Source organism: Polypterus senegalus, chromosome 15, assembly GCF_016835505.1.
Source record: "Polypterus senegalus isolate Bchr_013 chromosome 15, ASM1683550v1, whole genome shotgun sequence".
NCBI lineage: Eukaryota > Metazoa > Chordata > Cladistia > Polypteriformes > Polypteridae > Polypterus > Polypterus senegalus.
Window position 1 is genome coordinate 135,739,085 of NC_053168.1, and position 26,337 is coordinate 135,765,421.

The following is a 26,337-nucleotide window of genomic DNA, read 5'->3' on the forward strand; positions in this document are numbered from 1 at the left end:
AGTTCAATGTCATATCGGACACTTCACATGCAGGCAAGATGAAGGTGGGGGTGTCTCGTTGCATCAGGTGGGAGGCTGCTCTACCAGCCAATGAAGTTCCCCAGCATCGTGACTGCATATGCATGAGTCTCATTAGCATTGCCCATATATGGTTGTCTGAGGGCGGTGAAAGGTCAGGGTTGGAGGCGTGTTCATGAGCACACATTGTTGAGATGACAGTGATTTGTAAAGCTAAACTCTGTATAAATGTGCCTATGCCAGGTTTTATAAATCTAATTTTTTTTTTTACGCATTTTACTGCTATTTGCCATACTCATATTTTCACACTCAAATCCACACATAGTTTTATGAGACCCAGGTTTATTAAAAGAAATGTGGAAATATTTCCAAAATCCGGTTTTTGCTTTGTCCTTCTGGGGTATTAATTGTTGCTTGAAGAGGTACAAAAATAAATTTAAATGATTTTAGCCTAAGGCTGCAGCATAACAAAATGTACATCAAGTGGAAGGGTCTGAATACTTTCTGAACAGACTCACTGTATTGAGTCAAAGGCGGCCTATCCTGACATCATATGTTGCAAGATAATTCAAATTTAAAGATGATGGTGAAAATCAATACTAATCATATGATATGAATGAAGGAAAATCATTGAGGCCTACATACAATTTTAAAATACAGTAATCTCTAGAACTGTAAAAAAAAAATTATGTTTTTCATAAGCAGAGCTTTTCTAGGAAATCCAAAGTAGATTTACATGAAGTACACTCAGGGCAGGAAGTGAAAACACGTGACTTCTGGTAAGTAGGCCCATTGCCCCTAAACTGGCACTTGATTGCATTCCCTTTCTGGTAGATTCGGGCCAAGTCTTAAAAGTTGACCTCTGGTTTGTGCGTTTCTGTGCATTCATGAAATGCTTCATGCATTCATCCATTCGTTCATTTCTTAATTTTTGAGCCCAATAATTTCAAATCAGGGTCAAAGTAAAGCTTATCCTGACAGCAGAACCCTAACTCATAATGGTCAGGCCAGGTTTCAGGTCACTGATCATCCTAATGCACACACCACTGAGAGGCAGAAGGACATCAGCTAGTGCCTGAGCCACGGGTGGCTTGACCGCACCACTTATCACTGCATCACCAGGCTACCTGGGCTTCTTCTATCGATCCATCATTGCTGTTTCCTCTACGGGCATACAGTTAGACAGAGTCATGCTGATGTGAGAGAAGCACCAGACCTCGATGAGATGGCAGCAGCCCATCACAGGGCACACTCATAATGTCTGTCATCCATTCGCTCAGTTTTTGTAACAACTTGTTGCCACTATTTAAGGAACACCAGCAACCAATCCTGGATGGGAAACCAGTTAGATTTGGAGGGCACATCCAAACTCAGCACCTACTTGTATATTCCAGCCAGGGGTTCACCGCAGCAGGACCACAAGGCTCTGCAGAGAGTGGTGCGGCCAGATGAACACATCACTGGGTGTGCACTCGCTAATTTCAAGGACATTTACACCAAGCGATGACACGCCAGGGCAAAAAAAATGATCAACAATGCCATTCTGTACTGCGGTCAGGTAGACGCTGGCGCTGCCTAAAGTTCACTTCAGAGAGAGTGAGGAGGAGCGTCTGTGTCTGTCCGCAGTCCAAATCCACCGTGAATAAGGAACGTGTCTAGAAATATGCGATGTCCAGTTCTAAACTCCCTTACATTAAGTAATTAAGTTATTTATTACATATTTATAATTCTATGAGTGATTTTGATATTTATTAAGTCATGTGTTATTGGTATTGGCCTTTTATATTCTTCTTAAAAGCACAGTCTTTGGAGCTGAGCAACAAAGCACTTCACTATATATTGTACTGCATGCAGAACTTGTACGTGACAACTGAAATTTGATTTGATTTATGAAAGAAGATGACCTGCTGTGATTACACAAGACATTTTTGGAATACAGTATTTTATTGTGAAAGATTACGATAACTCCTGCAAAATCATTGTAGTAATTTACACTATGTGCTTACTTACATTGAACTTTCTCTGCCACAAATCTGCCCGGGATGGTACATTGTTAAGGTCCCTTTGTAATAATTCAGCTGATTCAGCGTTGTCTGCCTTTCTACCTGGTTTGGTAAATTGTAATGCTACAACTAGATAGATAGATAGATAGATAGATAGATAGATAGATAGATAGATAGATAGATAGATAGATAGATAGATAGATAGATAGATAGATAGATAGATAGATAGATACAGGGTGGTCCAGATCTAATTATGCAGATCCAGATCGTGTGTATGACTTTGATTTATGCGGGGACGATTCCAGTTCAGCACGAAGATGATCCTTCATGTCGTCAGTTCGCACACTTCTCGATGGTCCATCGAAAATAAAGCAATTTATTTAATCATCATATTTTTCAGCCATGCATAGAAAAAATAAGATGAAACTTTAAGTGTTCATTTTAATAGATTTACTTTTGTTACTTTTTTTTTAAATTAAAACAAATCAAATTATGCCAACCATTAAAGACATTTTTATCTGTTCACATTTCACATTTCATTAAAAAATATGATTTTTTTTAAATTACTCAATTTACTATTAAAATGAGTATGTACTTTTACCTATTTTGACCATTAAGAGGTTTGCATCCTAAACAAATGCGGGGACGATTCCAGTTCGGCACGAAGATGATCCTTCATGTCGTCAGTTCGCACACTTCTCGATGGTCCGGGATTTTTCGGATGATTTTCTATGTAATAAACTTAATAAGTTATAGTGTAATGAGAATTACATAATTAGATCTGGACCACCCTATAGACAGATAGATAGATAGTGTGAGAAGAATGACTCTCCAGACATTATAAATGTTTGGGGCATCCACCTGTATATTATATCAGAGATGTTCACAAGACTGAGTCCAAAACAGAAATGAATACTTGGAGGTAAGATGGCAGTTTTAAGGGCTGAGGGAGGAAATGTCATCTATGCCGGAGTCGGAAGTGACGTCATCAGAGGTGCCTGGACCTGGCGAGATTTCCCGGGAATGGCCGGCAAGGAACTGAGAGAGACAATCAGCACACTCTGCCACCCCCTGGTCTGGTGTAATGTTACATTTACTCAGGGCCTTTAGCTGTCTCCTACTCACACGTGTGTGACAATAGATAGATAGATAGATAGATAGATAGATAGATAGATAGATAGATAGATAGATAGATAGATAGATAGATAGATAGATAGATAGATAGATAGATTTTTATTTGTCCCCAGGATGAAAGTAGTTGATTAAGACAGGAACAACACTTAAATCATTATGTAATAAACACCTAATAAGCATCTCTTAATTTCCCCGTCATTTTTTATTACCAATGGGGCACACCCAGTGACTTGTGGGCAGGGCCTGAACTGGTGGTCTTATGGTTTCCCACCCATTGCCTTGCCAATGCCTGTCTGTTGCTGTGTGCCCCGTTTGTAGCAGCCCAGGCTCTCTTTACCTCTTTAACTTTCCAGACCCGAAACCCTACAAGCAGAGTGACATGAAAGTTGAAGGGTGAACACCAAAAGCCCCACAGCCGCAGTCACAACTGGCCGGTATTCATTTCCAAGAATATTAAAAACATGATAATAAGTCAGTTTTGTTCAATGGCATGTATTGCTTCCAAATGACCCTATTATTGAACGTGTATAAGGATAATATTTTTTGTATGATTAAAGTGCTTCATAAACAGCTCACATCATGAGCAAAAGACTCAATATTGGATTGAAAATAAAGCAATTTATTTAATCATCATATTTTTCAGCCATGCATAGAAAAAATAAGATGAAACTTTAAGTGTTCATTTTAATAGATTTACTTTTGTTACTTTTTTTTTAAATTAAAACAAATCAAATTATGCCAACCATTAAGGACATTTTTATCTGTTCACATTTCACATTTCATTAAAAAATATGATTTTTTTTAAATTACTCAATTTACTATTAAAATGAGTATGTACTTTTACCTATTTTGACCATTAAGAGGTTTGCATCCTAAACAAATGACTGTCGCACTTCTTCCTTTGAGTTATGTTCTTTGCTGCCCTGTTTTGAATTAACGCTAAACAAGTGAACACACGACTTGAACAGCCTGACCAATACGGCAGTCAGCTGCGCTTAAAATAAATGAATTTATTATGCAGCCATACATTGTCTAACCTTCTTATCCAGTTAAGTGTTGCAGGGTTTAATGAACTAACTTGTCTTTATCTGGCACATATATTTGTATTTCAGATTTGTATCCTTTCTTCTTTCGTTCGTTTAGATTTCAATTTGAGATTTTTCTCGTATCGCTCTTTGCTTTGCTTGTGTTTGTTAGTACTGATTCCTATACTCTCTCTGTACTCCTGTTGGCTGATTTTTCAGTTATTGATTCAAGTTGATTATTTTAACATCTACTATTAAACTGTAATTGTCGGTAGTGACGGAAACTGTTATTTGAGATTTTTCAGGTATGGCAGACAGAATTTTCGAGGTAATCACTAATTCATGACACAGGTTGTCTGTTGATTAGCACCAGCAAGTAAGAATTGATTCACACACAGAAGAATGGAAAAAAGCACGCCAGACTCCCTACTAGCCTGCCCAAGAAGGGCCTACCCTCCTAAACAAAAGTCAAAAGTTGGAGCCGAAAAGTCTTTCTCCAAGAGATACAGTACCAAAGAAAATCACACGTAAAGTTTCAAGGAATGATCCACAACCTTGGACGACTTAGAAATGCCCGGTGCTCACCTCTTATCCAGTCACGGGTTGTCATTTCAAGTCGTGCACTTCCCAGTCATTTTCTTTGCGATGTTATGGCAAATGTAAAACAAAATAGCATCACCCATGAAAATACAAAATGGTGCTGAGAAAAGATTCAAACATAATTAATTAAATTTGACATTAAATAATGGTTTCACGTTGCTTCAAAACCCATAATAAGAATGAAAAAGACCCAAAAAAAACACAAAATTGCAAGAAGAGTCACAACAGACTCCTTCATAACACCTACAAGCAGAGCCTGAACTGGACCAGCAGTCTCCGGCACAGAGAACGTCCACTTCTTAATCTGTTTGCTCTTGAGTAAGTACCGGCTCTCATTATGGTTATCGACCTCCATTGCCCGAACACAACTCTGGAAACTCCAAAAAGGGACTTTGAGAACAGCACTGAAAAAACCAAGGGGACCCCACACCTCGCTCATCAACCTGGCCTATGATAACTTGAAGAGGACCATGTCCCCAACTCTTTGATCGCAGTGCTTAAACTACACAGTACCCTAGTACCAGTTTTAAATTGTGTCACTTGAACTTCTAATGGGGAAGCCACAGAAATTGTGTCGTGACACTCGAATATACTGGAATACGCTAAAAAGTGTGTAGTGAACAGCAGTGAAATCCCGCGCTGCAAAGACTCCGCCCAAGGGGCTTCTTCCTAAAATACCCTTCCCCAGTTTCTCCAGTCCATGCATTTTAGCCCACCGCTGGGGTTTCAGGAAAAGAGCAAAAGATACTGAACAAAAACTTGAGGCTGAGAGAAAATATAAAGCTAAAATTGCTGTTATCCATTTAAGAGCTCTGGACCACAAGGTAACTGAAGCTTAATAATGAACGTGTTTGTTGTAATGAGCACTGTGACGTTAAAAGACAGACCCACACACAGACCACCGCAGCTTCTGGGCTCCACGCGTTTGAGAAGTCTCTCTGTCTGCTGCAATATCTTTCTGTCATTTTGAATATTGCATCACTATATGACATAGTAACAGCAAATAAGAGTTTAGATTTGCATTGTGGTCAATGGATATACTACGTGTTTTGTCAAGACGTGTTTGCATTTCTTTAGTTATTCGTTTAGATGTGCAGTCAGAAGGTGGATGATGTGCGGCCTCATCTGTGAATCTACTGGCGTCGTTAGGAAGATTTGTTGATTTGGGTGGTTACATACGTGCGCACATGGGAAGACAGTTTGTGGACTATTTCTCCACCGGGCCATGGGTTGGGGCTGTATTCTAACACTTTCTCCACTATCCCTCTGCAGAACATAACCTGCTTCATGGAAAACATCACTTCCGTTTCCAGTCTCCGTGAGCCCGCCTCTCAAAGACGTCATTTCCACCTCCCGTTCACAGTGAGCCCTCCTCTTCCTGTCTGCCAGCAAACAACGGCCATCTTATTCCCCAGTTATACTTTGGACTCGCGTCTGTTTTTTCTTTGATTTTGCCTATACTCCCAAGTATATGGGGGGGGGCTACCCAAAACCTTTTTCTGTGTTCTCTCGGTTTATTTTACAGGGTGTTTTAAATCCTGAAATCTGCATCTCCTGTCAATCTTCATTATCTGCTCTCTTAATGGCAGTCCATTTGGCTACGGTCAGTGTCACTACTGGTAGCGTGAGGCCATACCTGGACCCTACATAGTTTGGTTACACAGGTAGTCCAACTTCTCCAGGATGGCACATCAATAAGTGCCATTGCCAGAAGGTTTGCTGTGTCTAAAGGGCATGGAGGAGAGTCCAGGAGACAGGCAGTTACTCCAGGAGAGCTGGACAGGGCCCCTCGTAGAAGGGCCTTCACCCAGCAGCAGGACCGGTATCTGCTCCTTTGGGCAAGGAGGAAAAGGATGAGCACTGCCAGAGCCTACAAAATGACCTCCAGCAGGCAGGTCACTGGTGTGAATTTCTCTGACCAAACAATCAGAAACAGACTTCATGAGGGTGGCCTGAGGGCCTAGTGGGCCCTATGCTCACTGCCCGCCAGGCACCATGCTTGACTGGCATTTACTACAGAATACCAGAATTGGCAGATCCACCACTGGTGCCCTGTGCTTTTCAAAGATGAGAGCAGGTTCACAATGCGCAAATGTGACAGACGTGAAAGGGTCTGGAGAAGACGTGGAGAACGTTATGCTGCCTGTAACATTGTTGAGCATGACCGGTTTGGTAGTGGGTCAGTGATGGTATATCTAGGGAGGCTTATCCATGAAGTGGCGCACAGACCACTACAGGCTAGACAACAGCACCGCAGGACTGCCATTAGGTATCGGGATGAAATCCTTGGCCCCATTGTCAGACCCTTTGCTGGTGCAGTGGATCCTGCGTTCCTCCTGGTGCATGACAATGCCCGGCCTCATTTGACGAGAGTATGTAGGCAGTTCCTGGAGGATGAAGGAATTGATACCATTGACTGGCCCACACACTCTTCTCACCTGACCTCAATCCAATAGAACACCTCTGGGACATTATGTTTCGGTCCATCCGACGCCTCAGACTGCCCAGGAGCTCAGAGATGCCCTGGTCCAGATCTGGGAGGAGATCCTCCAGGACACCACCTGTCGTCTCATTAGGACGTTATCAAGCATGCATACAAAATGGACTTGTCTGCCTGCCCCATCATTTTTTAACTTTGATTTTCGGGGTGTCTTTGAATTCAGCCCTCTGTAGGTTGATCATTTTCATTTTCATCAAACGATGTGGTATCCTTTCATTCCTAACACATTACCCTATCAGTCCATATCAGTAGAGATATCCAGCAGGATTTTTGTTCTCCATTCAGATGTGTCTTCAAAGTGTTCCTTTAATTTTTTGAGCAGTTTATGCCTAATAGAGTTTGTTTAGGAAACTTTTCGTCAAAAACATTTCGTCGTAAACAGAAGCTTGCTGTCTGTCAGACCAGGTTAACGAGAGAACCTCTAATCTTGGCAGTTCAAAATCTCCGCCCCTATTTTGAGCACCGCCTTCAAGAGACATCGGATTGGTTTAGAAAATCGAGCTGTTTAATTGTTCCCACCCACTTTTTAGCATAATGAACTAGTGGTTGTCTCCATGTCTGCTTTCAGCAAGATTAGGGCATGACTTGTACGCTAACGGCGTTAAACTTAGGTCAGCAGGCAATGGAGGAGAGAAAAACAAAACACAAATAAAATTGAGATATGGCACTCCATCCAGCCATCTATCTGTTTTCTCTTTTTCTTTAACTATTTATTCATTCTATTTGAGGATGCAGGAAAATCAAAACTTATCCCAGGAGGATGGGGTCCAAGGAAGGATTGCTTGCCTCATTAATAGAATGTCAGTTAGAGTTAGACTAAGTAATGAAATAACTGGCTCCTAAAATCACGGATTAGTAGCTAAAGCAAATGAAATTCATAAATTACACACTTTACTCTTTTACATTTTTGGCTTTTACAAGTAGCATTAGTCGTATTAAGCTTCCAGTAACGTTTACATCTAAATAAAGCATAATAAGAAATTCAAAACATTAGTGAAATACAGTGCATACAGTAGTTAATTAATGGAAGTCGCTGACGCACTGCCACATAATTATTACTTCTTTAACTGAATGCATTCCATTTAACAAAATCGATAGTAATACTTTATTCTGCTTCCCATGCAAATAATGATATCAAGGAAAATTGTTTTCTAATTAGAGCTATTCAACATTTTATAAAATCTATATTTGCAGAAGATTCAAGATTATAATTAGGAAAACTAATTAACATTTTTGCAAGCAGGCTCTTAAGAAGAAGTGAGCAGCATTACAGAATGGTGACTTTTAAGCGTGTTTGGGATTTTTTTTTTTCTTATATACAGAGATTAAAGTTTGCTTCTGCATGGTGTGGTAAATATTTTTATTTCAGAAAAAAGAAAAGCCTTCAAAATGAATTACTACATAGCTAGCGATGGTATATACAATGGATTTAGAAAGTAATTCGGATGCCTACACTTTATTGAGTTGCAGATGTTTTTTTTGCCCATCACTCAATCACCCCTAATGACAAATTGAAAACATGTTTTCAGAAAGATTTGCAAATCGATTAAAAATCAAAAAGTGAAATCTGACATTCTTTAAAGTATTCACATTCTTGGTTAAGGTACTCTAGATTGTGCTCAAGGGGGTCTCCTGTTTGCTTGAGTTCTCTTTGAGATGAGTCCAGAACTCTGATTGGAGTCCACCCTTGGTGAATGTAATTGATTGGACGTCTGTGGTCTTGCGGTGGAAGGACAAACTGGAAGCAGTCGGAATGTTGGGACACCAACCGAGTCGTCCCTTTTAATCGTCGTGAGACGAAACAAACAAAATAAACAAAAGCAATGAAAATAGCACCAATGCGCTATCCCAATCAGGGATTTCTTTCACAGGAATAATCTTGTCGAGAGTCACATGCTCTGCCGTGTGGCTCGTTCCGGTCTCCCGGTGAAAAACGCCTTTGTCTTTGCCGGCGCTTCCTTTATAGCGGTACTTCCACAAAGGGCAGGGTTAAGTGCCCTTGCCAGGCGGCTTCTCGGAGCTGTGAGGGAAGAAGAACAGGATAAGGTTAGTGGTAGCCCCCCCCCTTATCGTCTTGGCGGGCTATTGTGTGCCTTTCCCCAGCCCCTACAGGAGTCCTCCGACGCCCATGCGTGACAACGTCATTTAGAAAGGCAACACATGTGCCTCTATATAGAAGATCCCACAATTCATACTGGAAACCATTTCTAAAGCTTTGAGTATGCCCAGGGGCATGGTGGTCTCAATAATTGTGAAATAGAAGACGTTTGGAACCACCAGGACTCTTGCAGGAGTTGGCTGTCCAGCCAAACTGTGTGTTTTGTCTTGGTAGAGTAATATTTTACTCTACTTTCCCCTTTTGTATTATAAATATGTAGCCTTTGTCAGAATACCTCAAATCTCATGGACATTCCACTGTTTATAAGGTATTGTACTTTATAACTTCTCCCCACCTTTCCTTCAACATTTATAACTTTGGGCAATTGGGTGTAGTAAAAGACAAGCAGGAGTTAAGTTACAATTTAAACAATGTATTATTGATAATATTAATAAATAGTAACAATATGCAAAGTACATTTGAATACTGGCCACCATACAACCTGATAAATGCTGATGTGTAGTTTCAGGCGGCACACAGATTTGTTAGTTACTTAAAATGTCTCGAGTTAAGTCCTCATTTGTGGTCAGCTTTCTTCAGAACAGGCCGTATGCCTGTCTCAATATGGCTGCCGAGCTGTGCTCTTCATTGTGTTGTCTTTTTCAGTTCATTGTGTGTGAGATGGTCTTTCATCAGTTGGTCAGACAGAGAGAGAGAGCGAGGTAAAGCAAGCAAATTTATAGATTTTCTGTCCAACCCCTAAAGCCAATAGGGCAGGGGTGCCCAATGCGTCGAACGCAATCAACCGGTAGATCGGAAGGGTAGTGCAGGTAGATCGCATTGCATTCAAAAAATTTTTTTTTTAAAATGTTAGTCTATTATACAGTATATCCTCCCTATGGCATTTGCCACTTGATTTACATGCAGGGCGGCCAGTCTGAGATCTCTTTTCTTCTAACACACTGGTCATCCCGCACGCACGATCAAACGAGCGAGCTACTGCAAAACTCCAGCTATCTAAGTGATCTAGTCAGCCTTCCAATTTATATCGACTAAAAAAGGGATTTAAAAAAAAAATTGTTGGTTATGGGCTAGATGTGGAATTGGAAGAGGATTTTTTTTCTCACAATGTCACAATCGAAGTGCGTTTGTCTGATCTGTCAATCTATCATTGAAGGAAAATGTGGAAAGGCACTTTTGAACTGTTCATGTCACGTTAGACACTTGGAATAAGTGACCAAGTAGTGTGGTAGACAGTAAGACTTCAGAGACTTTCAAAACTGGACTTGATGGTTTTTTTGGAAGAAATAAGTAGATAGGACTGGCAAGCTTTGTTAGGCTGAATGGCCTGTTATCGTCTCGATTGTTCTAATGTTCTAAAAACACCAGTGGCCCAACACTCCGGATACTGTCCCACACACTGTTCCCCATTCTGGTAGCATCACTCCTCTATTCTCCTCCAGTCTCACTCGGTTGTTCAGCAAACTCAAATTCTGCTTCACTAGTTCTGCACCCTTATGTAGCCCAGCAGAGCCCATGCCATCCGTCCTGTCACTCTCGAAATATTCATTCCAACCTGTTCCTTTCTCTCGGTTCATTTCTCACTCTCTGTACCTTTCTAGCACTTACCCTTCCTGCTCTTAAAGAGTCATAACCCCACCTGACAGTACTTACTGCATATACTCGCATTTAAGTTCTCCTGCGGATAAGTCGGGGCTTGATTTTAATGTATGATATAAGGTATTTTATAATGTCTGTCGTATAAGTCAAATGCGGAAAACTCATGCTATTGGTGCAAGAGATTATGAAATGCTAACACCCACCTGAGAGAGTAACCATGGAGCACACTGCCTTTTCTTTTCTATATATTGTGCCTACGTGACCACACGGTAATACCCAAACTATTCCAAAGCGACGTTTGCACTGTTTTGTAATTTTTGAAACTCACACCCTCATACACCTTTAGCGTAAGAGCATCCTTTATCTACAGTGGAGCGTTCGATTAGAAGAAAATATGAAGCTGGCTCTGCATCGGTCTGTCGTGGTTAAAAAGGAGCTGAGCCGTAAGGCAAAGCTCTCAATTTACCAGTCGATCTACGCTCCTACCCTTACCTATGGTCATGAGCTATGGGTAGTGACCGAAAGAACGAGATCGCGAATACAAGCGGCTGAAATGAGTTTCCTCCGCAGGGTGTCTGGGCTTTCCCTTAAAGATAGGGTGAGAAGCTCAGTCATCCGGGAGGGCTCAGTAGAGCCGCTGCTCCTCCGCATCGAGAGGAGTCAGATGAGGTGGCTCGGGCATCTGATCAGGATGCCTCCTGGACGCCTCCCTGGCGAGGTGTTCCGGACACGTCCAACCGGGAAGAGGCCCCGGGGAAGACCCAGGACACGCTGCAGAGACTATGTCTCCCGGCTGGCCTGGGAACGCCTCGGGATTCTCCCGGAAGAGCTGGAAGAAGTGGCCAGGGAGAGGGAAGTCTGGGCTTCTCTACTTAAGCTGCTGCCCCCGCGACCCGACCTCGGATAAGCGGAAGAGGATGGATGGGTGGATGGATGGTTTTAAATTAAAAGTCGTTATAGTGGTGAAAGAAATTGGTAACTGTGCTTCTGCAACAAAATTCGATGTGTCTGAGAAACTGGTGGGAGAGTGGAGGAAGCAAGAAAATGTAAAAAAAAAATTGAAGTGTCACATTTCTGAACGGGTGTATAAGTCAGGGTCCGATTTTATGATCGATTTTTCGGGTTTCAAAACCCGACTTATACGCAAGTATATACAGTAATTATGCAACACTCCTACAGAAATTAACTTAATACGAGCAATCGCATTACACCGATGGTTAAGCCACTGGGAAGTACACTAAATATCACTAATATCAATTAAATGATATAACCCACACACAACACTCTGTGACATAACCAGTCACATGGATTCAAACTTGGCTGCCTACAGCTGTGAAGTAGAAAGGTTAACCACTGAGCCACACCCAGAAAACTTATCTTATTTAATTAAGTTAAAATAAAATGAATGTCATGTGAATAGCTGCTAGCACTTATGACTCTGTCACGGAGAATGTAGTGCAGCCTTCCATGTTTCTCCCCATTCAAAGCCACCATCCAGCGCACCAATTCAATGGGTGTTCAGGTGGATGTACCTCTATCAAAGATGGATTGAAAGGAGCCATTTGAGGTGAGACGGTTAGGATGCCACCTGAACGTCTCCCACGAGGGAGTGCCAGGCACAGCACACTTACTGAGGCCTGATGTCTCTGGATTATCCCAAGAAAATCTAGGAATTCCCTAAGATCAGCTTGAAAAGATTGGATGGCCTCATTCTGTATGTCAAGCATGCCGTGTTGCCTCCATGACCCCTGCAAAAGATGAGCACAAAAAACATGAATCAAAGAGAAGAATGTATTTGTCACTCACAATTGTACGCTGCCCCATTGCTTTCTATGTTTGGAATTTTGGCGCCTACTTTAATATGACATTTCTGACTCTTGGTATGAGTGAAAGAAGGGTTAAAACACATAATGGAATTTATAGAAAGCATTACAACGTTGTCTTTTGAAAGATCTGGGCATACAGCGGGCTGCACATATGTTGTAATATTTCCCCTTTTAATTATTTCAGCAACGGCTAGAGAAACATCAGGCCAGGCCGAGATTAGATTATCAATTATCATGAAAACGACCGCAGCTTCAAAGAGCTTTAGCGCAAAAGAAAACAGTACGTCTGGACTGTAAGTGTTGGACAGTTATCTCGCATATCATCCAGATGTAGAACTAACAAAACAGAATAAGAGAGGCCTAGCAGTCAAATGAAAATAATAAAACAATATTATCTGTGGGAGGGCAAATTAATGGCTTCGGCTTACAGTCTGAAACTGCATGTGCAAAACCCTGGCCTACTGAGTCATTTGCATTCCTCAGATGTAGAAATGATGGCTACACTGTTAAGGTTGTTGAGATCTCAAATGGGCGGCTAAATCCAACACACTTATATGGTCGAGGATCTGAAGGAACTGGCACAGGTAAACCAAAATAAAGAGCCACTGGCTCTATGCTATGGCCTTACAAGTGTGGTTTTGGAGCTCCGTCTCTGTCGACCATTAGTCCAGAAAGAGATGCCACCATCTTTGAGTGCTTGGAGTATATAGACCTCAGAGAAGAAAGGTTGACTCAGTTGCCCTCATTGGGCGTCTTCTGTGTGCCATGGGAGCAAAAAAGCTAATGAGCCTGAATACTGACAATTCCACTCCAGACGAGGGGGTGGCATGGTGCACTAAATTTCTCTTTCAATCCTCTGCAGACCATTCATGGGGAATCCCACCAGATTCTAATCCCATGATGATGTCACTTCCGGTTCCCGGCGTCCCATGATGACGTCACTTCCATTTTTCTGGTTTCCTATGATGACGTCACTTTCATTTCCGGCTCCCTTGATGACATTACTTCCGGTTTCGGCAGCCATGATGATGTCACTTTCTTGTTCCAACCTTTAAAGCTGCCATCTTTACCCCTTTGAGATAGTTCTGTTTTGGATTTATGTATATATATTTTGTCAAGCTGGGGTCAAGCTTGGAATTTCCAAGCAGTAGAAACTTTATTGATGTCCAGGCAGATACAAACACAAGTCTTTTTCATAAGCGAGCTGGCCATACAAAGAACAGCTGTCAAACCTGATGCCTCCGCCCCGACTCCTGGTTTAAAGAACACAAAGTCTTCTTCTTTAAGGGGGTACAGAGGCTCGGAAGCAGCGAGCGGAGCAGAGGAGGGAGTCTGGGGGAAAAGAGACAGAAGAGTGAGGTTGTGGCTGGGGGTCTTTTAAATGTTCAAAGCCCCGTGTGAGGAGCATGATCTCTCTGAGTTTCTTGTATACGAAGTATAGGGAAAGTATTGGAATCATCCAAAAATTCCATTTTGAGATTTTAATGAATCTCAACGTTTTAGATCTCCCTGACTTTCACGTATACGAAGTATAGGGAAAATATTGGAATCATCCAAAAATTCCATTTTGAGATCTTGATGAATTTCAGTGTTTTAGATCTCCCTGAGTTTCTCATATATGAATTATAGGGAAAGTATTGGAATCATCCAAAAATTCCATTTCAAAATTTTGATGAATCGCAACATTTTAAAACTTTCTGACTTTCTCGCATACGAAGTATAGGGAAAGTATTGGAATCATCCAAAAATTCTATTTTGAGATCTTGATGAATTTCAGTGTTTTAGATCTCCCTGAGTTTCTCATATATGAAGTATAGGGAAAGTATTGGAATCATCCAAAAATTCCATTTCAAAATTTTGATGAATCTCAACGTTTTAAAACTTCCTGACTTTCTCGTATGCGAGGTATAGGGAAAGTATTGGAATCATCCAAAAAATCTATTTTGAGATCTTGATGAATTTCAACGTTTTAAAACTTCCTAACTTTCTCGCATACGAAGTATAGGGAAAGTATTGGAATCATCCAAAAATTCCATTTCGAGATTTTGATGAATCTCAACGTTTTAAAACTTTCTGACTTTCTCATATATGAAGTATAGGGAAAGTATTGTAATCATCCAAAAATTCCATTTCGAGATTTTGATGAATCTCAACGTTTTAAAACTCCTGACTTTCTCGTATACAAGGTATAGGGAAAGTATTGGAATCATCCAAAAAATCCATTTTGAGATCTTGATGAATTTCAGTGTTTTAGATCTCCCTGAGTCAGAAAACACCTTCTTTAGAATTATGTCTGTGTGTGTGTGTATAAACAAAATAACTGAGTATGCTTTCACTTCAGTCAACCAAATTTTACACATAAGTATTAGGTACAAAATGTAGATTCCTATCAACTTTTGGGCTATTTCTGCTAACCGGAAGTGATACTTTATCTTTTATTCGTGCACTATTAGTTTTATACTAATTGTTTGATAAATTATTAATTTGATTTGATTGGTTGTATCTAGATTTGTTGTATTTGTTGTATATAAAATATAATCATTGTCTTGTAGTTTACTCCTCAAATATCCATCCTCATATCTGAGCTTGCGAGAAAGTCTAGGGGAGACCACTTCTGATTTTTTTGTAATAAATGTTGAAGATGCCCATTTATGTTATGAAGGAATACAGAGATCATCAATGTTTTTCATTTGTGGGATGGATTATATCAAATGTTCTTTCAGTGGCTAGAATATGTATAACTCTATTAAGACATTCAATTTTTCCTCCCAAAGTTTCGATGGTTGTCAAGGCAAGGAAAGCAAGGGAAACGTCTCATTATCTGAAGGCTCTATAAAAACATCAACAAGAAAAATGCAGTAACCCGGCAAATAGTAATACAGCAAAAGTCTGGATCAAAAACAGGACCTGAAAAAAAAAACACCTGCAGACAGGATTTGGAAATAATCTCCGTTGTTTTCTGACATAAACATGTTACTTTGATTTTCTTCCAGTCTTCATTCACTAAATCAGCGAAAAAAAAAGAAAAAGAAGTTAAGAAAAAAAAGAAAAACCAACAGGCCGGCTGTCACATGACTACTATTATTAAGCCATTACTCTCTGGGTCGTTAATTAAAAGCAGGCTTTCCCAAGCTCACAAAAGGAAATATCTAATCAGGCTGCATCCACATGCAGCCCACTTACTCACAAGCGGCTCGCACTGCACAATATTTTCAAAATCATATGAAGTACACTTATTCCTCCCGCCGTATAAATGGAAATGTATAATTAGCATTCCTCCATACAAATTCTGACTTCAACGTCCCGACTAAAAAGCATACCTTCCTTTCAGTAGACATCACTCGTATGGCCCTCATTACGACATTCTGAATCGAGCAGGACATGGTGAAGAAGCAAAGAAAAAAAAAAACACGTCATGAATGGCAACGTTTGCAGGGCTCCATTAATCGAGGTGAGGTGATGTATCCTTGGCAAAAGGCCTGAGCATGCCCTTTAAAGTTTGTAATCTTCACGATAATGAAAAGTCGCTGAAAAGAAAACATTACATCAGCTCCATCACAGAGCTTTTTAGTTTAAGAACAGGTTCTTTGAGTTCTTTGATGAAGATATCCGACAAATTATAATTTTCCTTTTGTTGTCTCTGCCATTTTGACTTGATTGGAAGAAGGCAGGATGTGTGTTTATGTGAACAATTTCATAGGCATCCATCCATCCATTTAGTGAACTCGCTAAATCCAATTTTAGGGTATTGAGTGGGCTCCATTTCACTGTGCGCGGCAGCTAGGTCATTGGACATGAAGTCAGAAATTTAGTGTTTCTGTGACCACCTCTTACTCAGGAAAACCCTCACCAAGTCACTTCAACAACAGTTCCTATTATGCAAACCATTGTACTGACCAAACTCTTTTTCTCTTGTTTGTATTAACATCTAAATAGTGGAATCTCATCTGAGGAAAATGTAATAATAATAATTAAAAGGGCAGGCTCAGTGATTGGATGCACTCTGGACCCCCTGGATGTCATAGCAATGGACAGAATTAAACAAAACTGAGTGCCATTATGAACAATGCTGCACATGCTCTATCTGAGGACTTTCAGCTAACGAATTATTCAGGAGAAGTGTGTCAAGAAACATAATGGGGGCTCCTTTATGTCAGATAGGTGGAGTGGTGGCTCTGACGCTAGGGATCTTCACTTGCAATCAGGAAGCAAATCCTGCAAATGCACTGACTGCAGTGACTCTACTGCTCTGTTGGGCCCCTGAACAAGGCCTTTAACCTGCAATTGCTCAGTCCTGAGTATGAAACGTTTATCTGCAAACAGGTCCTCCAACTTCCATGGACAACTTGAGGGTTGGTGGCAGGATTGGCACTCCAGCCACCATAAAAAAACCTCACACTGTTCTGTTCCATCTGAACTTGTGTGGTGCTGAGATGTCGCCTGTTGCAAGGGCTGTACTTGGTTTCTAATCTGGGATCCTGAGGTGGTTTGTCATGTGGTGGGTGCTGCAATATGCTGTATCAGTGCAGGCTCCTACCCGCTCTCTCTCTTTATGCCAACAGCAAAACACTTATGTAGCGCCTCCCTGTGCCTGGCACTGCCAAGTCAGAAGTTTTTATTGTTTTTTTAATTTTTTTCTTTTTCAGACATTCTGGTATGTATTCAGGCCATTGTGTATATATATATATATATATATATATATATATATATATATATATATATATATATATATATATATACAGTATATAAGTATTGTAGATGCCACACAGGCTGGAGGAAGAGATGGACGTACAGCCCCTATAAAAGTAGAGATATCACTAGGGAACTGTTATTCCCCCAGAACGCTATATGGCAGCAGTCCTGGATATCTACACCCAGCGGGAAGCCAGCAAGGTATGCTGGGAAATGTAGTCTGGCAGGGCAGCCCTTCTTTGGTTGTGGGGTGCCGCAAGAGGTCGTTGCAGGGAAACAAACTCCCTACTCTTCTAATGGACTTCCGTGTTACCCGGAAGTACAATACTTCCATTGGGCAATCACCCTGGCACCGGAAGTACTCCGGGGTCTGTATTAGAAGGGACTGCACTCCCTTATTCAGGCGAGTCGGAGCTGGGTGGTAGAGAGGCATCACTTGACTGGAGGAGGACAGTGTGGTGGTGAGAGAGTATATTGCGGAGAGAGAAACAGAGACCAGTGTTTTGTGCTTTTTGTAATACTTTTGGAGGTATTTTAAATAAAACCTTCATTTATTTGGATTTGGAACTGCGCTTCTCTGATCGTGTCGGTGTTTGAGCAGGCTGACACCTGAGTGTCCATCACAGTATATGTATATATATACTGTATATATATATATATTCCGGCCGGGACGCCCAGGAGGACCGGAGGAGGGCTTGTGCCTCCTCTAGACTGCGAGCGGGCGTCCGCCCTGGTTATGTTGGGGGCCTCGGGTAAAGGACTTGGAAGCTCAGCCCTGTAGGGACCCGTGAATATCCCTGGAGCCCAGCACTTCCGCCACACCAGGAAGTGCTGGGGGGAAGACGACAGGGGACACCTGGACGGCTTCCGGGTGCGCAGCTGGCACTTCCGCCACACTGGGGCGTGTCTACGGAGGAGTGCCGGGAAGCAGCTGGAGCCCATCCAGGTTCCTATTTAAGGGGCCGCCTCCCTTCAGTCGATAGCAGAAGTCGGGTGGAAGAGAGACGGAGCTGGAGAGGACTGGAGGCGGCCAGGAGAGGCATTGTGACTGTGTGGCCTGGACTTTGGGGGAACGGTGCAAGAGGCACTGGGACGAGCACTAAACTGTAAATATAATTGTTAATAAACAGTGTGTGGTGGAGCCAACGATGTCCGTCTGTGTGTGTCCGGGTTCAAGTCCACAATATATATATATATATACTTTGCTCCCTACTCGCTTCTGTTGCCCACCCACCAATCCCCCCGCCACTTTGCGTTTCTGCCACTCACGGTGGGAAGGGGGGCTGAATGCACGCTGCATGTCTCGCTGCAGTTGTCCTTTTGTCTCACTTCCTTGTCTCGTGGGACGTTAAAAGTGCCTCAGAGAAATTGTTTGTAAGTAGGGCATGACATGCAAGTAGTCTCGCGGGACTTCAAAGATGATCACGTCTCAACCCAAAATTTTTTATATAAAAGATGGATATATATATATATATATATATATATACCGTGTGTCTCCCGAAAATAAGACTTACTCCGAAAATAAGCCCTAGCATGATTTTCAGGCTGCTCTGTAATATAAGCCCTTCCCCAAAAGTAAGCCCTAGTCAAGATCTTCAGCTGAAAAGTAAGGCGCCTAAGGCCAGGTTTATACTTCACGAGATGCAACGCATGTGCCCGAAGCATCCATTAAATTCTGAGGTCACCTTGCCACAATATCTCTGAAAAGGATGTTTAATGATCCATCAATTCAGGGGTGCGCCCATTCCAGCAGCATCAGCGCAACACAGAAACAAAATCCCTGGACGAGGCATCAGCTCATCGCAAGGTGAACACAAGCACACACATACACTGGCGTCATTGTAGCTTCACCAAATCCCCAAACCTTCATGTCTTTGGATGGAAAACTGAGCACATTGTGGAAACCCACCAGGAAAACATGCAAACTCCAGGCAGGGAACACAAGGGACGTGACTCCCTGCGACACAGCAGCGCTACCGCTCTGCAACCATGCTATCCCATATGCAAAGCTATTAACAATATTCATTATTTAAACAATGTTAACAATTTATCTGTAAAATGTAACATTAATATTTTAATGCATTTCATCATGAAAGTGATATGAAGTATAAATCAAAGAATTCTAAATGTGCAGATAGTTGGAATATCATAAATGTGTTCTGTGGGGCGATGCTGCTGTCAGTTCAGGAGGAATCCTTCGAAGCCCATAGCGATTTCACAACTGGGTCGGTTTTAAGGTGACGTTTACGACGGTCTGCTTTAATGATAAACTACGAGGTTAAAGCCAGATTTTTCACTTTAATCACAAAATAGACATTTTCATTATGTCCTTATTTTTTTTCTCTGTGGCTCAAATAACCCGCCGTACATTCTGATGGTATATTGTAAAGGCACACAAAAAAAAGACGGCACAGAAGATGGTATGTGAGACTTTTAAAATGTATCGTGTCATTACTTTGGGGAATATGTGACTCTTGAATATAAAAGCACCATGAATGCATTTGTATGTCAGCATTCTGCTTCACCACTTCGAACCATTCATCATACGCACAACGACCCTGGAGGATCCTAAAAGCGGCTGGAGTAGCAAGAAATTCAGGATGAAATTCAAGGTCTGAATGTGGAGAGTTATGACGATATTCCTGAAGAAGATGATATGACTGCATTTGGATAAATGTATATTTTTGTACCTGAATAAATGTAAGACATCCCCTGAAAATAAGCCCTACTGCATCTTTTGGAGCAAAAATTAATATAAGAACCTATTTTATTTTTGGGGAAACACGGTATATATATGTATACATACATATATATATATACAGTACATATATACATATACACATATACATACATACATACTGTGATGGATGTCCGGCAAGAGTTGCTGGCCCTCACCCCCAGGCCACCAGGAGGTGCTCTCCCGACAACATGGACGTGCCCCGAGTTCCAGCAGGGCCTCATGGACTTTGTAGTTTTTATACACAGCCCTGCTGGATACCTTGGGGACCACAAGGAGTCGCTGTAGCAAGGCTTGTAGACTCATATGTGCCCTATAACCTGGAAGTGCGTCCTGGTCACACGAATGGGAGGAATGACGTACTTCCAGGTTGAAGAAAGAGAAGTTTTTACCTGACAGTGATAGAAAGTCACATGGACTGAGGGACAAACACTTCCGGGTCATGGACTATAAAGGACTGTGGGAAATCCCAGACGGACGAGCTGAGTTGGGAGGCAGGGTGGCTAAGCGTCTGGGAGAGGAGGATTGTTTTTTGTGATTGTTTATTGTTATTGGGAATTGTGGAGAGGAGTGTGCTTTGTGTACTTATTATTGTAATAAATAATAATTATTTGGACTTTTACCTGGTGTCTGACGTGTGGTCTGAGGGTATAAGGGTGCGAGCAAACCCTTATCTGTCACAATACATACATACATACAATGAGACACCAAAAGGTTTGGGGCAGCCACCCATATGTTATATCCTGGCTGCAAAAGAGGTAAATTTTTCAGAGTTCGTTACTCATGCGAGTCCAAAACAGAACTGAGTTGCTGCCTTAAAATGGCAGCTTTTAAATACAAGCGCAGAAAGTGATGTCATCAGGGCCGGAACTGGGCGGGATTTCCCAAGAATGGTGTGTAAGGGACTGAGAAAGAGACATTTAGTGCACCTTGCCGCCCCCTGGTCAGGCATGGAATTATTATTATTCAGGCCCTTTAGTTGTCTCCTAATCACAGGTGTGTGACAATATATATATCTATACTACTAAAAGGCAAAGCATTCACTGACCGACTGACTGACTGACTGACTGACTGACTGACTCACTCACTCACTCACTCACTCACTCACTCATCACTAATTCTCCAACTTCCCGTGTAGGTAGAAGGCTGAAATTTGGCAGACTCGTTCCTTACAGCTTACTTACAAAAGTTGGGCAGGTTTCATTTCGAAATTCTACGCGTAATGGTCATAACTGGAACCTACTTATGTACATATATTTGACCATAGCCTGCAGCTCGGTTGCCACGTAAGGCGGAGTTGCGTCTCTCATCGTCACGCCTCCCACGTAATTGAGTGCCTGCCCATATAAGGTTGACCGTCGGCAGCAATCCAATAGACACACTGCCGCTAAATATTCGCGGGTGAAGGACTGTGCTTATGCAAACGAAGATGAGATGGTCAGGGATAGACTAGTGTTTGGCACAAACTCAGCGAAAGTGCAAGAGAAACTTTTAAGTGCCGGGTCTGAGCTAACATTAAATAAAGCCGTGTACATCGCAAGATCGCACGAGATAGCACAAGCACAGCTGAGAACCTTCGATGCATGGACTCCGAGCGGCTCACATGAACTGACTTTGCAGGACTGGGAACGGTAAACCCGTGCATGCAGTGTGTGATGTCTCAGATAAAGAGGAAGGCGAACTGCTTATTGATGCAGTAGGAAAGGAACAACTCTCTGAATCTGAACAAGCCTTTGTAGACATATCGATAGGAAAGCAAGGTGTAAAGCTTAAGTTTAAATTACGTTCATAGGGACGCTACCGCTAAATATTCGCAGGCAAATCCACAACTTAATACCGGGAATGCCTGTTAAACATCAGATTCACGAGTACCGATTTGGGTAGTGAACACTTTGATGAGGGCAAAGCCCTCACTGACTGAGTGACTGACTGACTGACTGACTGACTGACTCACTCACTCACTCACTCACTCACTCTCTCACTTATCACTAATTCTCCAACTTCCCGTGTAGGTAGAATGCTGAAATTTGGCAGGCTCATTCCTTACAGCTTACTTACAAAAGTTAAGCAGGTTTCATTTCAAAATTCTACGCGTAATGGTCATAACTGGAACCTACTTATGTACATATATACGGCCATAGCCTGCAGCTCGGTCACCGTGAGAGGCGGAGTTGCGTCCCCCATCATCACACCTCCAATGTAATTGAGTGCCTGCCCATATAAGGCCGTCCATCAGCAGCTATCCAATAGACACGCTGCTGCTAAATATTCACGGGTGAAGGACTGTGCTTATGCAAATGAAGATGAGATGGTCAGGAATAGACTAGTGTTTGGCACAAACTCAGCGAAAGTGCAAGAGAAACTTTTAAGTGCCGGGTCTGAGCTAACATTAAATAAAGCCATGTACATCGCAAGATCGCACGACATAGCACAAGCACAGCTGAGAACCTTCGATGCATGTACTCCGAGCGGCCTACGTGAACTAACAGTGAATGCAGTACGCAGAGAACAAGCAAGAGCTCCAAAGAGCGCTGAACAAAAAAAGCATTACACAATTGAGAAGGCAGCAAAAGAATATGAAGCGAGTGACGCATACAAGCATATTCATAAGTGCAGCTACTGCAGAAACAAAGCACGGTGTAAACCTTAAGTTTAAATTAAATTCATAGACACGCTACCGCTGGTGTTTGTCATACCTACGACGAATATGATATTCACGAGATACAAGTTTAATGAGAAGACGCAGGGTATAAACGAGACTTTTGATCACTTTGTAACAAAGTTAAAATGGCTGTAATGGAGTTAAAATTGCTGGTGAAGGACTGTGCTTATGCAAATGAAGATGAGATGGTCAGGGATAGAATAGTGTTTGGCACAAACTCAGCAAAAGTGCGAGAGAAAATTTTAAGTGCCAGGTCTGAGCTAACATTAAATAAAGCCGTGGACATCACAAGATCGCACAACATAGCACAAGCACAGCTGAGAACCTTCGATGCATGTACTCCAAGCGGCTCACGTGAACTGACTTTTCAGGACTGGGAAAGGTAAACCCGTGCATGCAGTGTGCGATGTCTCAGACAAATATATACATATATTTACAGTAAAACCGTGGATTGCGAGTAACTTGGTCTGTGAGTGTTTTGCAAGACAAGCTAAATTTTTAAATAAATTTTAACTTGATAAAAGAGCGAGGTCTTGCAATACAAGAAGTCCGTAAATGCTTTGTTGGCCGAGCGTCACGTGCTCACACCCGAGCTGATGATTCTTCTCTCTCTCTCACTGCAGGATTGTGGGTAATCATCTCCCATGCTCGGTCTCAGTCGGCGTGCCTCATTCATTTAGTCAACATCCGTATGAGCGTGTAATGTTTACTATAGCATGGTGACGATGTGTGTGTGTGCTGTCACATGTGAGTCCCTGTCATGCACCCCAAAACACAAGGCTGAGTCTCAGTACTTTAGCAAAACCAGCTTTATTCAGCTTGAAACAAGAACAGCACGGTTATTTATTGTAGTGGGATCTACCTCTCTCCTATACACAGACACAGCAATCCGGCAGGGTCGTGACCAGGTTAATGGCCAAGTAATACTGTGCCTTGCATTTATAATGTTCCTTGCATCACCCATCGATGACGGGTGCTTATAGAGCGACTGCAATCTTTTCGGATTCACTTGGACGGCAAACTGCTGCAGCACTGGTAGCCTGCGGTTGCTTCGGGACACTCTTCTGTGTGGTCCCGTTATTTAATCTCAAAAGAGTTTAGAATCCTTATAATGCGTAAACCCTTTTTTTAATTTTGTGTCCAAGTGTAGTGACTCTTCAGGCAAGGTTTACTTGTTAAAGTCGCAAAAAAAGAAAAAGATTCCAGTGAGCTAACAGAGAGCAGAGATTCCATTAGTTAGAGTGAAAGTCGTCCTACACAATAACCCTAACCCTACTCTCGTGTCCCTCACACCAGCCACGATTCTTTTCGAAGGTAAAGTGCAAGTTAATTTGTTTTACATATTTTTACTTTGTATTTTGTATTAATCATTTTTATATGAATATTTCTGGGTTGTAGAACAAATCATCTGAGTTTCCATTATTTCACATGGGGAAATTCGCTTTGATTTACGAGTGCTTTGGAAAACAAGCACGTTTCCGTAACGAACTGAGGCAAAACTGTACATATGTGCGTATATATATATATATATATATATATACATATACATATACTGTGTATATATATATATAATTATATCCATCCATCCATTATCCAATCCGCTATATCCTAAATACAGGGTCACAGGGGTCTGCTGGAGCCAATCCCAGCCAACACAGGGTGCAAGGCAGGAAACAAACCCCAGGCAGGGTGCCAGCCCACCGCAATATATACAGTGCATCCGGAAAGAATTCACAGCACATCACTTTTTCCACATTTTGTTATGTTACAGCCTTATTCCAAAATGGATTAAATTCATTTCTTTCCTCAGAATTCTACACACAACACCCCATAATGACAACATGAAAAAAGTTTGCTTGAGGTTTTTGCAAATTTATTAAAAATAAAAAAACTGAGAAACCACATGTACATAAGTATTCACAGCCCTTTGCTCGATACTTTGTCGATGCACCTTTGGCAGCAATTCCAGCCTCAAGTCTTTTTGAATATGATGCCACAAGCTTGGCCCACCTATCCTTGGCCAGTTTCACCCATTCCTCTTTGCAGCACCTCTCAAGCTCCATCAGGTCGGTGCACAGCCATTTTAAGATCTCTCCAGAGATGTTCAATCAGATTCAAGTCTGGGCTCTGGGTGGGCCACTCAAGAACATTCACAGAGTTGTCCTGAAGCCACTCCTTTGATATCTTGGCTGTGTGCTTAGGGTCGTTGTCCTGCTCAAAGATGAACCGTCGCCCCAGTCTGAGGTCAAGAGCGCTCTGGAGCAGGTTTTCATCCAGGATGTCTCTGTACATTGCTGCAGTCATCTTTCCCTTTATCCTGACTAGTCTCCCAGTTCCATCCCCACAGCATGATGCTGCCACCACTATGCTTCACTGTAGGGATGGTATTGGCCTGCTGATGAGCGGTGCCTGGTTTCCTCCAAACATGACGCCTGGCATTCACACCAAAGAGTTCAATCTTTGTCTCATCAGACCAGAGAAGTTTGTTTCTCATGATCTGAGAGTCTTTCAGGTGCCTTTTGGCAAACTCCAGGCGGGCTGCCATGTGCCTTTTACTAAGGAGTGGCTTCCGTCTGGCCATTCTACCATACAGGCCAGATTGGTGGATTGCTGCAGAGATGGTTGTCTTTCTGGAAGGTTCTCCTCTCTCCACAGAGGACCTCTGGAGCTCTGACAGAGTGGCCATCAGGTTCTTGGTCACCTCCCTGACTAAGGCCCTTCTCCCCCGATCGCTCAGTTTAGATGGCGGCCAGCTCTAGGAAGAGTCCTGTTGGTTTCGAACTTCTTCCACTTACAGATGATGGAGGCCACTGTGCTCATTGGGACCTTCAATGCAGCAGAAATTTTTCTGTAACCTTCCCCAGATTTGTGCCTCAAGACAATCCTGTCTCGGAGGTCTACAGACAATTCCTTTGACTTCATGCTTGGTTTGTGCTCTGACATGAACTGTCAACTGTGGGACCTTCTATAGACAGGTGTGTGCCTTTCCAAATCATGTCACATCAACTGAATTTACCACAGGTGGACTCCAATTAAGGTGCAGAAAATTTCTCAATTTTTTTATTTTTAATAAAATTTGCAAAAACCTCAAGTAAACTTTTGTCACATTTTTTTAATTAAATTTCATTTTCAAGTAGTTTAAAAATATTTGCATCTTTGCTTTTCACAGCCATCTCCATTTTGTGGTGCCGTCACCATCACATTACTAAGGAATTTGGTGTGGTCATGTGTGGCATCTGATATCACCATTACAAAACCATAAAAAGTCAGCCTTGGCAATTTCTGGGTTATTCCAGGGTTGTAGAATGATGGGGAAATTATCAGTTGTGTTTTGTTTTTGGTTTTGTAGTATAAATACTTTTCTGAACCGAACTTCAACCACATTTTAAGGTTTTGCTTTTTGGTTCAGCAAAATAGCAGTT

The 26,337-nt window shown here is 41.9% G+C and overlaps 1 long non-coding RNA gene across 1 annotated transcript; it reads right to left on the reverse strand.

The window, feature by feature from the left end:
* Positions 1-9,031: 9,031 nt before the first annotated feature.
* Positions 9,032-12,740, reverse strand: LOC120515406. Its single transcript, XR_005630649.1, has 2 exons — positions 12,630-12,740; positions 9,032-9,300 (listed from the first exon to the last, which is right to left on the reverse strand). It is a non-coding gene; the product is annotated as an uncharacterized LOC120515406 (long non-coding RNA).
* Positions 12,741-26,337: the final 13,597 nt, after the last annotated feature.